This window comes from Vicugna pacos, chromosome 26 (genome assembly GCF_048564905.1).
Source record: "Vicugna pacos chromosome 26, VicPac4, whole genome shotgun sequence".
Lineage (NCBI taxonomy): Eukaryota > Metazoa > Chordata > Mammalia > Artiodactyla > Camelidae > Vicugna > Vicugna pacos.
This window is the reverse complement of record NC_133012.1, coordinates 24,479,191-24,492,051: the sequence shown is the minus strand read 5'-3', so window position 1 is coordinate 24,492,051 and position 12,861 is coordinate 24,479,191.

The window sequence follows — 12,861 nt, the reverse complement described above, 5'->3', positions numbered from 1 at the left end:
CAGCAACTAATCTAGCAGGTAGAAAGCAGCTCCGAGGGGCTGCACAAAATGAAGACTTACAGGCAGAACGGAATAGGAACGAGGTGGTTACGCAGGCAAAAAAGCAGGTAGGTTGTTTCAAGGTTGCTTTCCCTTAGGAGACCTCTGGGGTCTATCAAGCAGATAACCCTGCTAGTACTGATCAGGCAATTCCTGATTGACTGGTTTAAGATTCCATTTCTGGGAGAGCCGAAACTGTAATTAAGTCAACCCTTAGTGTGGTGAGGTGGAGCTTTGCTCATTTTGATAGTTCGGTTGCTTGGACAGATGGCCAAGCATGAACCTTTGGGGCCCTGGGATATTTGCCTAGATTTTCAAGGGAAGCCACATCATCAGATAGTTTTCAAGAGCATCTGTAAATCTATCTGGACTTGTAAAGTATTAACTTGGTAGGAACTATGAGGTTTACGAAAACTTCTTTGACTAACACTTGGAGAATAAATAGTTTGAGTTTTAGTCCTAGAAGTCACCTCCTGTTACTCTCAGGTTTTCTTTTGGGTTTGCATATGACTGGATCCTTATGCTTTATTTTGAGGTAAATCTAAATGAAGGGACACCTGTCAGTCAGTTAGGTAGAAGACCTTGAACAAACAGTCCACAGTTTTCCCAGCATCCTCTCCAATTCTTTATTCTTTTAAATCATTAAGTATATATAACAGAAGAAATATGTAGCATCGCTGAGCAATCCAAATAATTCATTGTACATTATTTTTATTTAAGTTTAGAATGCATTACAGAACTTTCTTTGGTAAAATGCTAATGTTTCTAAGTGGAACTTACTTATAACTAGCAATACTTCAGGAGGGTTCTCAAGGTCTGGATTTTAAAATGTAGGGTAATTCGTGTAATCTTCCCTGGCCAAATTTTCCTCTTCGGTGAGATGGAGAAAATAATACTGTTCTTCCTTGTGAAGTTAGGGTAATGAGTTAGGAGATGTGAGAGAATGGTAGAGTACTACAGAAAAATGAATAAAATTCTATTGTTCAGTTGACATTTACCAAGCAATTGATGTCAGGGAGGAGGCAGTCCAGAAACATACAAAGCAGTGAAAAGAAATCAATTTGACATTCAGAATTTTCCACGGGAATAATAAAGAGTTGGCTGGATACCTATAATGCATTTTAAAGACAGCACTTAGAATTTTCTTGACTGTCTTAAATGGGAATTAAAAAGAATGTTTCCATCTACTAAAATTTGGTTTAAGCATTTATAAAGAGGATCCATGGCAGGGTTGTGAGATTTCTGGCATGTCTTAAAAACAGCATCCTCAAGCCTTACCGAGGAGCCAGCCTCAGATGGAACCTTAAATGATGTTACAAATAGAGCCTTCCTGTCTGGGGTTGTGTAGGGGGGGTGCAGGCTCCCCTCCATTTCCTCTAAACTTCATGGCTTTCAATTTATCAGTCTCAGAGGGATGAAGAGTTGAGTCCCTCCTGATAGCATTTGAAGCTGTGGTTCCACAGAGGATTTAATGCTGTAGTTGCAGGGAGCCTAGGTATTTCAAATCTGAGGCTTAAAAAACTAAGCCATCCCCTCTGGCTTTTGCACTGATGCTATGAAATCCATTGGAGAAACATGTCCATGTTTCGCTGCTCGTTCAAAGCTGTGAGCGTGACTTGGCATTGAAATAATAATTTCTTGTTCAAAAACTCCCCGCTGAACTACTACCTGGGTTATCTACATACAGGTTATTTCTTTGACTGGCGTACGCTCTTGTCAGTTTCGCAAGGAATGATTGTTGCTAACGGTAGAGGTTTGTGGTACGGCGTTTCTCATTTATGTCCATTTTTACATTGATCCTGGGACACTGGATGATACTACCTGATTGTACATTCTGGACGTAGACTCATTATGCAGAAATAAGCGTCATCTTATTATTCTCCAAATAAGAAAGTATTCTTCCTTTCTGAAGTGTATTTTGGGGGTTCAAGCCTGTAAACTGGTTTGTCAAATCATAGGCGATGCAGTTATAAACTTTTTTTTTTTTTTGGCTTGTTAACCTTTAAAAGTCATCTTGGTGACTTCCAGGACCAAGATTCTGTAGTAGACTATTGTCCTGTTAAGTGATTTCTTTTCAAAGTAAGTTATGTACAACGTAGCTTCAGTTCATTTTAATCCTGGGCCACTGCCATAATACAGTTATTGTAACAAGAAAATAGGAGACCATTCTACCTGGTGGAATCTGCTTCTATGACAGTTGTTTATAATGTTATGATGTCTTCATGAGTGTGATCCGTTACAGTAATAAAGGCTGCGGACAACGGAACAAACTTCATGGTGTCTTCCTTCCACTTTAAACATCACTTTGACATTGTTGGCTCATGTCACAGATGGTTTTAATGAAGAATTTAACAGTAAAAGCACAATTCTAAAAAAAAAAAATGACTCACAGCAAGTACTCTTACCACTTAAAATAATACTTTTTTGTTGATCATGATTGAAGTGGGAAAATATTCTCATATGAACAAATGTACCAATTCATCACTGTAACAATCATATCAGTTTGTACCTTGTTGAATGGGTGTGTGTGTGTGTGTGTGTGTGTTTAATGGAGAGTCAACAGGTTGGGTGAGTGGAGGGTTTTGAGTAACTGGAAGTTCTCGTGAAGGTAGAGTTCCCATTTGGGTGGATGCGAGGGTGGGACAGAGAGTGGGAAGGTAAGGAGATTGTAATCAACAGCCACAGATCTTTTCACAAATGCTGACTGTTACATTCTAGGCTTCGAAGTCAGGTTCAGTCCTCCAGTTGAGGAAGAAACTTACAATCTGCAGTGGACTTAGCCTTAGAAACCCCAACAACGCTTCCCTTTTTCTCTTCTTCTTTCCTTACCTCCTTCTCCCCCACTTCTGTTTCCTGCCTTCGTGCCTGCCTTCCTTCCTTCCTCCTTCCCTCTTCTTCCCTCTCCTCTCCTTCTTCCCTTTCTTCTTTTCCAAAGTGTTTACTGGTTGCTTATTATGTCTCGGGAATGTTTTTATGTGGTGTAGATACAGTGATGAACCAAACAGAGAGGTTCCTACTCTGATGGAACTTATCTAAACTACCACCCAAATATGTAGAATGTTAAAGAGCAGGGAAGCCCTGGAGAGAAATAAAGCAGTGTGGTGGGGTTGCCCGGGTGGGGCGTGCCTGGCGAAGGTGATGAGAAAAGGTGAGATTCTAGATGGGGTTCGAAGGAGAATCCTGTAGACTTGCTTGTGGTGTAAGGGAGAGAAGGAGGTAGGTTTGGTACCCAGGTGTGGCCAGCTGCGTTGGCTGGCGTGACCAGACACAACTCAGGGTGAGAAGTGGGATAAGAGCTCCCTTTTTGGCTTTGGGCACAGAGTGACCTGGGGCTGATTTAATTAGTGTGCTGCCTGGACACATCTCTGCGCCTTAGGAGACAGGATCTAATCACTCACCATGGCCTCAGGAGGATACTCACCGGAGTGGTTGCTGGGGTTGAGGGCGTGGCTTCATCAAAGTCCTTCATCAGAGGTCACTCCTTCTAAGTGCAGCCACCTTCCTCCAAGGAGAGTCAGAGGAGGAAGTTGGGGGGAGATCCTTTCTCCTAAGTGCTTCTGTTCCCTCTCACATTGAGAGTGTTCTTTGAACCCTTGGCTTCTCCACACCTCTGCTCTGAGTGACTTATGTGAGTGATGAGTTAGGGAAGACTAGACTGGACAGACTCACCTATCTCTCTGGAGCCTGAGCTGCTCACAAGGATGGACTCCCTACCTTGCTCTGTGCCTGGTTGTATCTGCCTGGGAAGGTCGGCTTCTTCTGGGTTTCCTGTGAGGAAGTTACTGGACTCACAGTGAAGGGATATCCTCTGACTCCACCTTGATTTATCATGACAGTGATCTTCAGGCCTCTGGATGCTACTCCTGGATTTCATATTCCGGTTTCCTCAGCACCCTGGTGAGGTGGGGGAGTACCACTGGAGAACCACGCAGCATCATGGTCATACCACCTTCTTCTGTTTCATAGCAGTTTCCAGAACGTATTCACATGTCTGATCTCATCTACGGCTCCCATTTTGTAGATGAAGAGATTGAAGTTCATGGAAGTTAGCTGTCATGACCAAACTCATCATTATTAAAAGTAGCAGTGTGATAATATATCCAGGTCTCCTTACTACTAAACATAATTTTTTTCCCTTAGAGCCACAGTGACTTTGGATGTATACTGAGGGTAAGTTTTCTTTGAGTCCTTGGGGTAGTGTACACATTCATCAAAGTTTGAGCCACAGCACAGGGAACCTCTGTCAAATCGTGATAATAGTAAACTTGCCACTATATATTTTATTACTTAAAGTCTAGCACATTCATTCATCCATCTCTCATTTGAAATATGTCAAATTTTTCCCTTGTGTCTGAAATGTATTCAAATATATTTTCTTTGAGAGTTGTCCTTCATGTGTCTTTTTTAAGTGCTGAATTTTGGTATTCACTTTGTTATGTTTGTTGATCTGATGATATTTGTGACTCAACTAGAAAATGCATAATAACATTCCCCGCCCCCAATAAAATAATAAATCCCCAAATTGTTGAAGAATTTCTATAGCAGCTGCTTTCTACCAAGTACCATTGAATTCCGCTGTCTTGGCAGAATGCAATATCTATTAATTATCACAAAATTCTAAAAGCCTCCAGCTTCACAATGGAAACTATGTTGTGTTTATTTTTATGCGAAGGAAAAATTTAAAATGGTGAGGACCCAGGAGAGTCATTTCGGGCAGATAGTAGCATAATATGAATGGCGCTGGAACACTTCCCTGTGGCAGTAAACTCTTATCTCCAGCCAAGACCCATCAACGCAAATGGAAGGAATGAGAATTAGCCATTGAGGCTGTGCGTTTGCTATTAGGAGCGACTGTGCAATCTAGTTTGCAAGATCTGTGCTACGCACACACATTTTTCTACATTACATAATGTTATCATTTAAATATTGTCATTCAAATGTGAAGACCAGCTGTGCATATCAGGACACAGCTGTTGGGCTGAGGTGCTGATCAGCCATCTGGTGCTTGGTTCTGGGTGGTTAAATTCCAGCTGGGGATTTAACTTCATATCCAGCTGTGAGAAAGTAAATTGAAGGCTGCATATTATTCCTCAGAAATCACTCCTTGGGGAAAGTCCTCAGAAATAAATTTCAGCCAGAGGTGTCATTGATCGGTTCTATACTTTCAATTATAGCATTGGCCAAAATAAAACCAAACAGAAAATTGTTGGGTCATTTCATTTTCTTTGAATGAAATAAAACAAACTAGCTAAAGAGAATGAGGCTTTTTAGTCTCCTTCACATTATCTGTGTACAGGGGCCATCTGCAGTCTAGCTGCCTGGTGTCACTCGTCTGTCTGGACAGTGAGAAGGAAAATCAGGTGCTCTGTGAAGGCTAGGACGGCGGAGGTGGTAATTAGCCTGTTTCCAGACTCATTCTGTCTGTGCGTATGTGAAATATTACAAAGCAACACGATTCTTCACAATAGTCATTGCTGTACTCAAGCACACCCCTTCCTCAATAAAAAGTGTTTTCAAGGGAGGGATCTTAAAATGCTGCCTTGACTTTTTATATGTGTGATTAATCACAGAGATCTCAGGAAGAAGACGACCTCGAAAAATTAGGCTACTTCAGTGTCTTCAGGCATTTCCATGTATAACTATCTGAAAGTATGAACTTAACTTTTCGCATCTTCAAAGGAACAGACCTTTATTCTAACTTATTGCAGTGTCTTAGTGTATGTTCTATAGATTACTTTATCTTAAGCAAATAACACTAGGATATATTCATTACTGAGAAGAATGGAGTTATGGTGCATATTAATGGATGTTAGCTGTCAGATAATTCGATTAATGTTGAAATAAAATAGTTTCGTTTTATTTTAAATAAATTTGCTTTATTCTCTTCTGTGGCTCCTGATTGGAAAAATTAACCTTTTATTTATAGATGGAACTTCCTTCTGGGAGCTGCATTTGCTAATTTTAACACACAAAAAGTGAATGTATGTGTAGAGAAATTATTCAGTAAAGATGGTTTTCATGATTATCTTTTTAAAGTGTGTTTAGAGAAAATCTTGGGGGAGTATGTGGGAAACCAAAACACAGATAAGCACAGTCACGAAAACTTCCAGTGTAGATGTCCTGGTCAGAGTTCTCCAGAGAAACAGAACCAATAGGATATAGATAAATAGGTAGATAGGAGAGATTTATTATAGAAATTGGCTCATTGGCTCATGAGGCTGAGAAGTCCCACAATCTGCCCACAGGCTGGAGAACCAGAAAAGTCAGTGGTGTAATTCAGTCCTAGCCTGAAGGCTTGATAACCAGGAGCTCTGAGGTCAGAGGGCAGAAGAGGATGGACTTCCCAGCTCCAGAAGACAGAGTTCCTTTGGGCCCTCAAGGGATTGGATGTTAAGATCGCGTAGTCTCTTCTCTTCAGATGCTAATCTTTTCCAGACACACCCTCCCAACACATCCAGAAATGTTTTACCAGCATCTGGGCATCCCGGGGACCAGTCAAGTTGACATCTAAAATTAGCCGCCACAGAGTATGTTCAGGTTTGGTGGTTTATTTTCCTTTTGATTCTAAATGCAGACATCCTTAAGAAATACTTTTAATTTTAATAATAGGGGTTTAAGTTCAGAGCTTGTTTCCAAGTATCTGAGCGGTTGCAAATAAACCAATGAGTATATGGTTATAATTCATTTATAATCCTTTTGCATATATTTGTTGGGGTAAGAGAATTTACAGAGGAAAGATTTTTTAGACTTGGTATTGGGATTATATATTTATTAGTAATTTCTTAGGAAAATATACATTAAAAACCACACTAATACTTTGAATACAAAATAAAGAAATCCATCCCTTAAATTTTACAGGTGCCCACACCCTATACCCCAATCCCAGGACTGAATGGGGCTGATAGTAGCAATTGAAGTAACTCCCTGGAGCATGAAAGGCAGGCCTTCAGGTCATAGAAATTATGAGACAAGATGAGAAACAGCAGGAGAAAACAAAGTTTACAAAAATTCTAAATTTATAAAGATTTGAAACTCACACTGCACCTCTTATTTTATTTTCAGATTTGAACTGTGCACGGTTGTTTAATTTAGACTAATTCCCTTTTTGTTATTTTCAATTTTGCATTCTTTAAAAAAAGTAATTTTAGTACATGCTTTTATACCATGAAGTGTAGACAAATGAAAAACTGAAAACTGCTACTACTTGGTGTTAGAGGTTTCATGATGTGACTTAGAAAATTAATTTTACTGATGTCACCAGGTTGCCCCAAAACCCTTCAGGGACGGCAAGTATCTCTTCTTTACAACAAGACATTACAGACCGGGTGGGAAAAGTGTAAGGGAAATGAATTTTCTGTGACTTCGGCTGTTCACTTTTGTGTGAATTATTTCTTTTGAAAAATGGGAGATGCATGGGGAATCTCCTGAATTAGTGAATGTTTAAAAATACTTGAAATGATAATGGATATTGATGTAATCCCTGTGTTATATCGTGAAATATCAGGGGAAAGTGGGGAATGGTGAAATTACCCAAGTGAATCTGGTGTTTCTGTGAAGGGACAGGTTGTGGAGTCAGACCTTCTACAACAGGGAAGGAATTTGTGGTGTTTTTAGTTTGTCCTGCCTGGGGTGCCAGTTTGGTTTCCAGTTAGGGAATGTACTGGGAGCTGTGATACCCAGTGGTGCCTAAATATGTCAGTAGGTTCCGATAGTCACACAAAAATGACCGTGAAGATGAACAGCTACCATTTGTTGTGTACTTCCTGTGAGCCCAGCACTGTTCTAAACATTTCCTGTGTTAATTTATTGAATCCTCTCAGTACTATCATTATCCGCACTGTATGAATGAGGAAATGAGACCCAGAGAGGTCAAATTAATAACTTGCCCAAATTCTTATTGCTAGTAAGGGACACAGCCAGAATACAAACTCATAATGCCTGATTACAGAAACCACATCCTTCTATGGTAAATGATATTGCTGCCAAAGTATTACATTGTGTTATAACATATTATATAACAGTATCTGATAAACAAGCGGGATCCAAAATGCACAGACACGTAATGTACACATGTGTGTACTCTTTTCCCCTTAAACAACCAACCAGAGAAGTGATTATGCTTAGAATATATTGAATATGCTAGCTTAATAATTCCCCAGTTACTTTCCCTTAAGTCAAAGCCTTTTATATTTTGCAAAGAATCTGTGGAGGGTCCTTTGGAAGATGATCGAGCAAAAGGCAGCAGAACCACTTAGCTACTAACATGGGTATCGGAGGTCAGAGAAGTGGCTTTGATTTGAGGAAGGTTACCTAAATGGTACTCAAGTACTTTAAAAACAATTCCTGAACAACGAAGGGCAGTTTCCACGACCTTGTATACCCTGGAGATGGAACAAGAGGAAATGGATTTTGCTCACAGAAAGGCAGAACTGGTTTAGACATAAGTAAATCTTTCCAGGATTTTATGAAATCAACTTAAGCCATACAGATTCACTCAGTCCTGCTCATCACAGCACCTTTTAAGTGCTAACAGGGTCACTAAAATTCCTTTCATTCATTCATCTTTGAAGTGCTGATCTATGTAATTACTAACCTTCTAATCATCATAGTACTATTGTCTAAACTCACCACATTTTCTAGGCCATTCTTAGTTGTGAGACCTACACTACAGGTAAAGTAGGGCTCTGAGGAGCATAAAGAGTCATTTCTTCATGATTCTTGCTTATTTTTTAAAAACACAAAGGTGTGGATTTGCAACACTGTGACCTATGTTCTGTCAAGTTATAATCTCATATCTATATAATTTGTTTGATCTTAACAAACTTTTAAAAAAAGTTCCCATCAGTTCAACAATTTATTCTAGAACACTATAAAGTTTTATCCTATCTTCCAAGGTTCTTCATCTGTTTTTACAGGTTTGGTGACATTTCAAGGTCAATGACTATTGAGGATAAATGGAAGGAAACTGGTTAAGATGAAGCCTAAAGGATTAGGTTATTTAAACGTGAGACGTTTCTTGACAATGAGGGTTATTAGATATTAGACTTTAGAATAGTAATGATCCTCTTTGGGCTGATGGTTATAAACATTCTCATTTATCAGACAGGAAGTAAATGTAATAATTTCGGAAGACTTAGGGATGGAATAGATGACCTTAAAAACTCATTCCATGGATACGGGTAAGACATATACGGTATTGGGCATGAAGTAATTAAATGGTATCCATTCCCAGAGTGGAAGAGATTGTCTGATGTGACAAACAGGAAGTGTCGTGCCCTTGAGTCCACCCAGTGGAAGAGCTATAGGTGACCCTTCCTATCTGAGTGATTGTAAAAGCCCAACCCTCCCACCATTCTACCCAGGATAACGCAGTCCCTTTGAGAAATTACAGACACGCAGGACTCAGGCTGGACCTGCAGAGCTGAAGAACGCTGTCAGCGAAGCCAGAGCTTAATTAGAAGAGCAAACCTTTCATGCATGTTCGTTGACACAGATTCATGCTTAACAAATACATTTTGAGTAAGTGCAAGCAAAGGCTACGGTTATTAATGAGACGACTCAAATGCTTACTCCCGGTGTCTTGGTGCGCCAGGAGCACGGCAGGGTGGCTCAGACTGCATACCCTGGAGTCTGTCTACTCGCATGTGAACCCACTATACAAACTTCATGGTTTGTTATGCAGAACTACAAATTGCTAATTGTAGGGGGAAGTTTTCATTTCTGGGTGTGAATTTCATCTTCTTCGATGGAGTCTTTTATTATGGTCATAAGAGGCAGAGCAGATGGGCAGGGTACACAATCCTAGCACCGGAGCTGAAGGCTCCCAGATAGTCCATGGATCCATTCTGATGAACTAGTGCTGATGCATCAAGCAAAATAACGGGAATATCACTCCTGGGCCCAAGTGTTGTTGCATGGGATATTTGGATTTCATTGTTCATATTTGTCCATGATGAGATATTGTCAGAAAAATCTGTTTGTGGAGCCAGAACTTCCAGCTCTTGCTTTGTAAGTAGTTTTTCTTCTAATGAGAACTTTGTTCCTCATGACCACTATTATTATTTTCAATTTATTTATACTGTATCTGTATAGCTATATTTCTATAGATGATATTTACATATATCGTGCATATATGTAGAAGTGCACAAATATATATGTATAAGTGAAATTTTACATATGGAAATACACCCATGCACCACCACCTAGGTCAAGGTAGAGAACATGTCCAACAGCTGTCCTTTGTCCGTTTTCATCTCCTTCCAAACATAAGCCCTACCATAACCTCTATCCCTGTAGAACAGCTTGCCCATTCTTGAACTTTATAAAAATGAAACCATACAGTTTGTATCTTTTTGCATCTGGCTTTTTTTTTTCCCTCAACACTATGTCTGTGAGATTCAGCTACATCATTGCATGGAGCCATAGTTACTTCTTTGTCATTGGTAATGCACTGTTCTACTATTTATTTACTTGTTGTAGTATAAAATGATTGCATTGTGCCCAGCTTGGGGCTAGCTGCCACATACATGCCTGTATATGTTCTCTGGTAGACTTGAGCACTTATTTCTATCATGTGACTCCTTGGTGTTAAGCAAAGTATGCCAGATAAGGTACCTTTCTCCTTATCACAAATATCTGCACATCTTCCTAAAGGGAGATTAACTAGCATTAGAAAATCATCCACTTAAAGTTTCTTTGTTTGGGAATTCTGCTTCCTTGTTCATTGGATATGGTACTTTATCACCCCAATAAAGTCTCCACCTTACCAAGAGAGCAAAACCAAGTTGTAGAGATATCCCATGAGACTTAAGAATGAGGATTTACCAGGATTATGCCATTGGCAGAGACTGTAAAAAAATAACTTACCATAAGGCCACCCTCTCAACCCAAATTCTCTGCTTCAGAAAATGTAATACAAACAGTTCAGAATATCTCCAAAATTACCTGCAGCAATTTCCAACCCTTCCCTACCAAAAAAAAAAAAAACCTAAGAAGTATGCAAAACTGCTTTGTCACTGCAGCTCTGATCACTGAGAGAGATACCAGTTATGCCTTGGGTCTCAGGACACTTTCCTGCAGGCAGAGGGAGGAAAGACAGTGTGAATCATGTCTATGCATGCTTAGGTGTTGCCTTTGATGAAGCATAATGAGTTGGAAACTTATTTTGTTTGGTCTCGGGCTCAAAATTAATCTAGCCCAAGGTTAAGAAGACCCTGAAACCCAACTCAGTGAGTGATGTCTCCTTCCTCCCGTTGCTCAGACACGACACCTGGGGTTTATCCTTGGTTTTCTTTCCTCAAACTCATCTCCAGTCCGTCATCAGCAAATCCTACTGGCTCTCTCTTAACTGGAGCAGCCCACCCATGGGCATTTCTGAGTCCACATAGGAGTTCCTGCCTTTGACCTGTTTCTATATTCTACTGTCCCTGTTGCAAATAGAATTGGTTTTCTGCAAATATAAACTAGATAATGACATTCTACTGTTAAAAGAAAAAAAAAGAAAATACAATAAAAACTTCCCTTTACACTTAGACCAAAATCTTTTTTGGTCAAGAAAGCTCTAGATTCTCAATCTTGATTGCACAGTGAGAATCACCTGGAAATTATGAAAATACTAACTTAGCTGGGCACATTGCATTTTACGGTTCCCTGGAAAGTTCCAGTGTTCACCTGAGATTGAAAACTCCTCCTCCAGGATCCTCCTCCTCCCACGCCCCACCCCCACATTGCCTTCTTGATATTTTCTGAACATCCAAAGATCATTTCTGTCTCCAAACATGGTTCACTCTTCCCTCAGCTCTTTGAAGGATCTAGTCTTCCACGCGTTTAAATCTCTGTTCAAAATATTAACTTCACTAAAACATTTTCCTTGGCTAACCTAGTTAACCACTCCCTGTTTCTTTACCTGATACATTTGTAGCATTTATGTGGAATTATTTTCTTTCTTTCCTGTTTGTTGTTGGTCTTCCTCACAGGACTGGCAGCTTCATGAAGATGGACGCTGTGTCTGTCCCATTCACTGAAATGATGGGTACTATTTCTCTAATTTGTATATTTTGGGTGAATAAAAGGATAAATCAAGATTCTGGGATCAAGAATTGCTACACTAGGTCCTTGTGGCTTATGGAATTCTTTATTCAGAAGGCTTTTGTTGTTGTTCTATTTGCAGCCTTGGACTTTCCTACTGGAAATAGTCAAGGAGACTGTTGCTTTTATTTGTTTAACTGTGTTGCTATGTTCTTCTGTTTTACTTCCTGCCTGAGATACAGACCATCTGGTTGGACTTGCAAGTGAGTTGGCTGACTCCATGGTAAGGATTCTGTGCTACATGTCTCTCTGTTGAAGGGGTGGGATCCACCACTTGTCTTAAGAGGAAGGTACCAGGGGGTAATCCCTGGGCTATATGCTGAAAGCCAGTCACATTCTTTCTCTTCATTCGTGTGTCCCCTTTCATCTTCTGATGTGAAAGCATTGCTCTTCTCCCTTCCTGATCCAGTGGGAGGCATTTGCTTACAGGGGACTTAACCTTCTGCCCATCTCCATCCCCGTGATTTGGGTCTGGAGTCCCGGTCACTCACTAAGTGGTCCATGATGGCTACATCCCAGCTCCACGGCAAATGCTGCAAATCTTCCTCCTGCATTAGAACTTGAATGAGAGCGCTTAGGGTTGCACAGCCTGTGAGAAGAGCTGAAGTCTGAACTTGTCATTTGACGGCAAGAACAGAGCACTCCATATTTTATGCTACTCTTCTAAGGCTTGGAGAGAATCTGCTGAGAGAGTGAGAGGGCTGACAGAACCTGGGAGAAACTCTAAAACCAAGA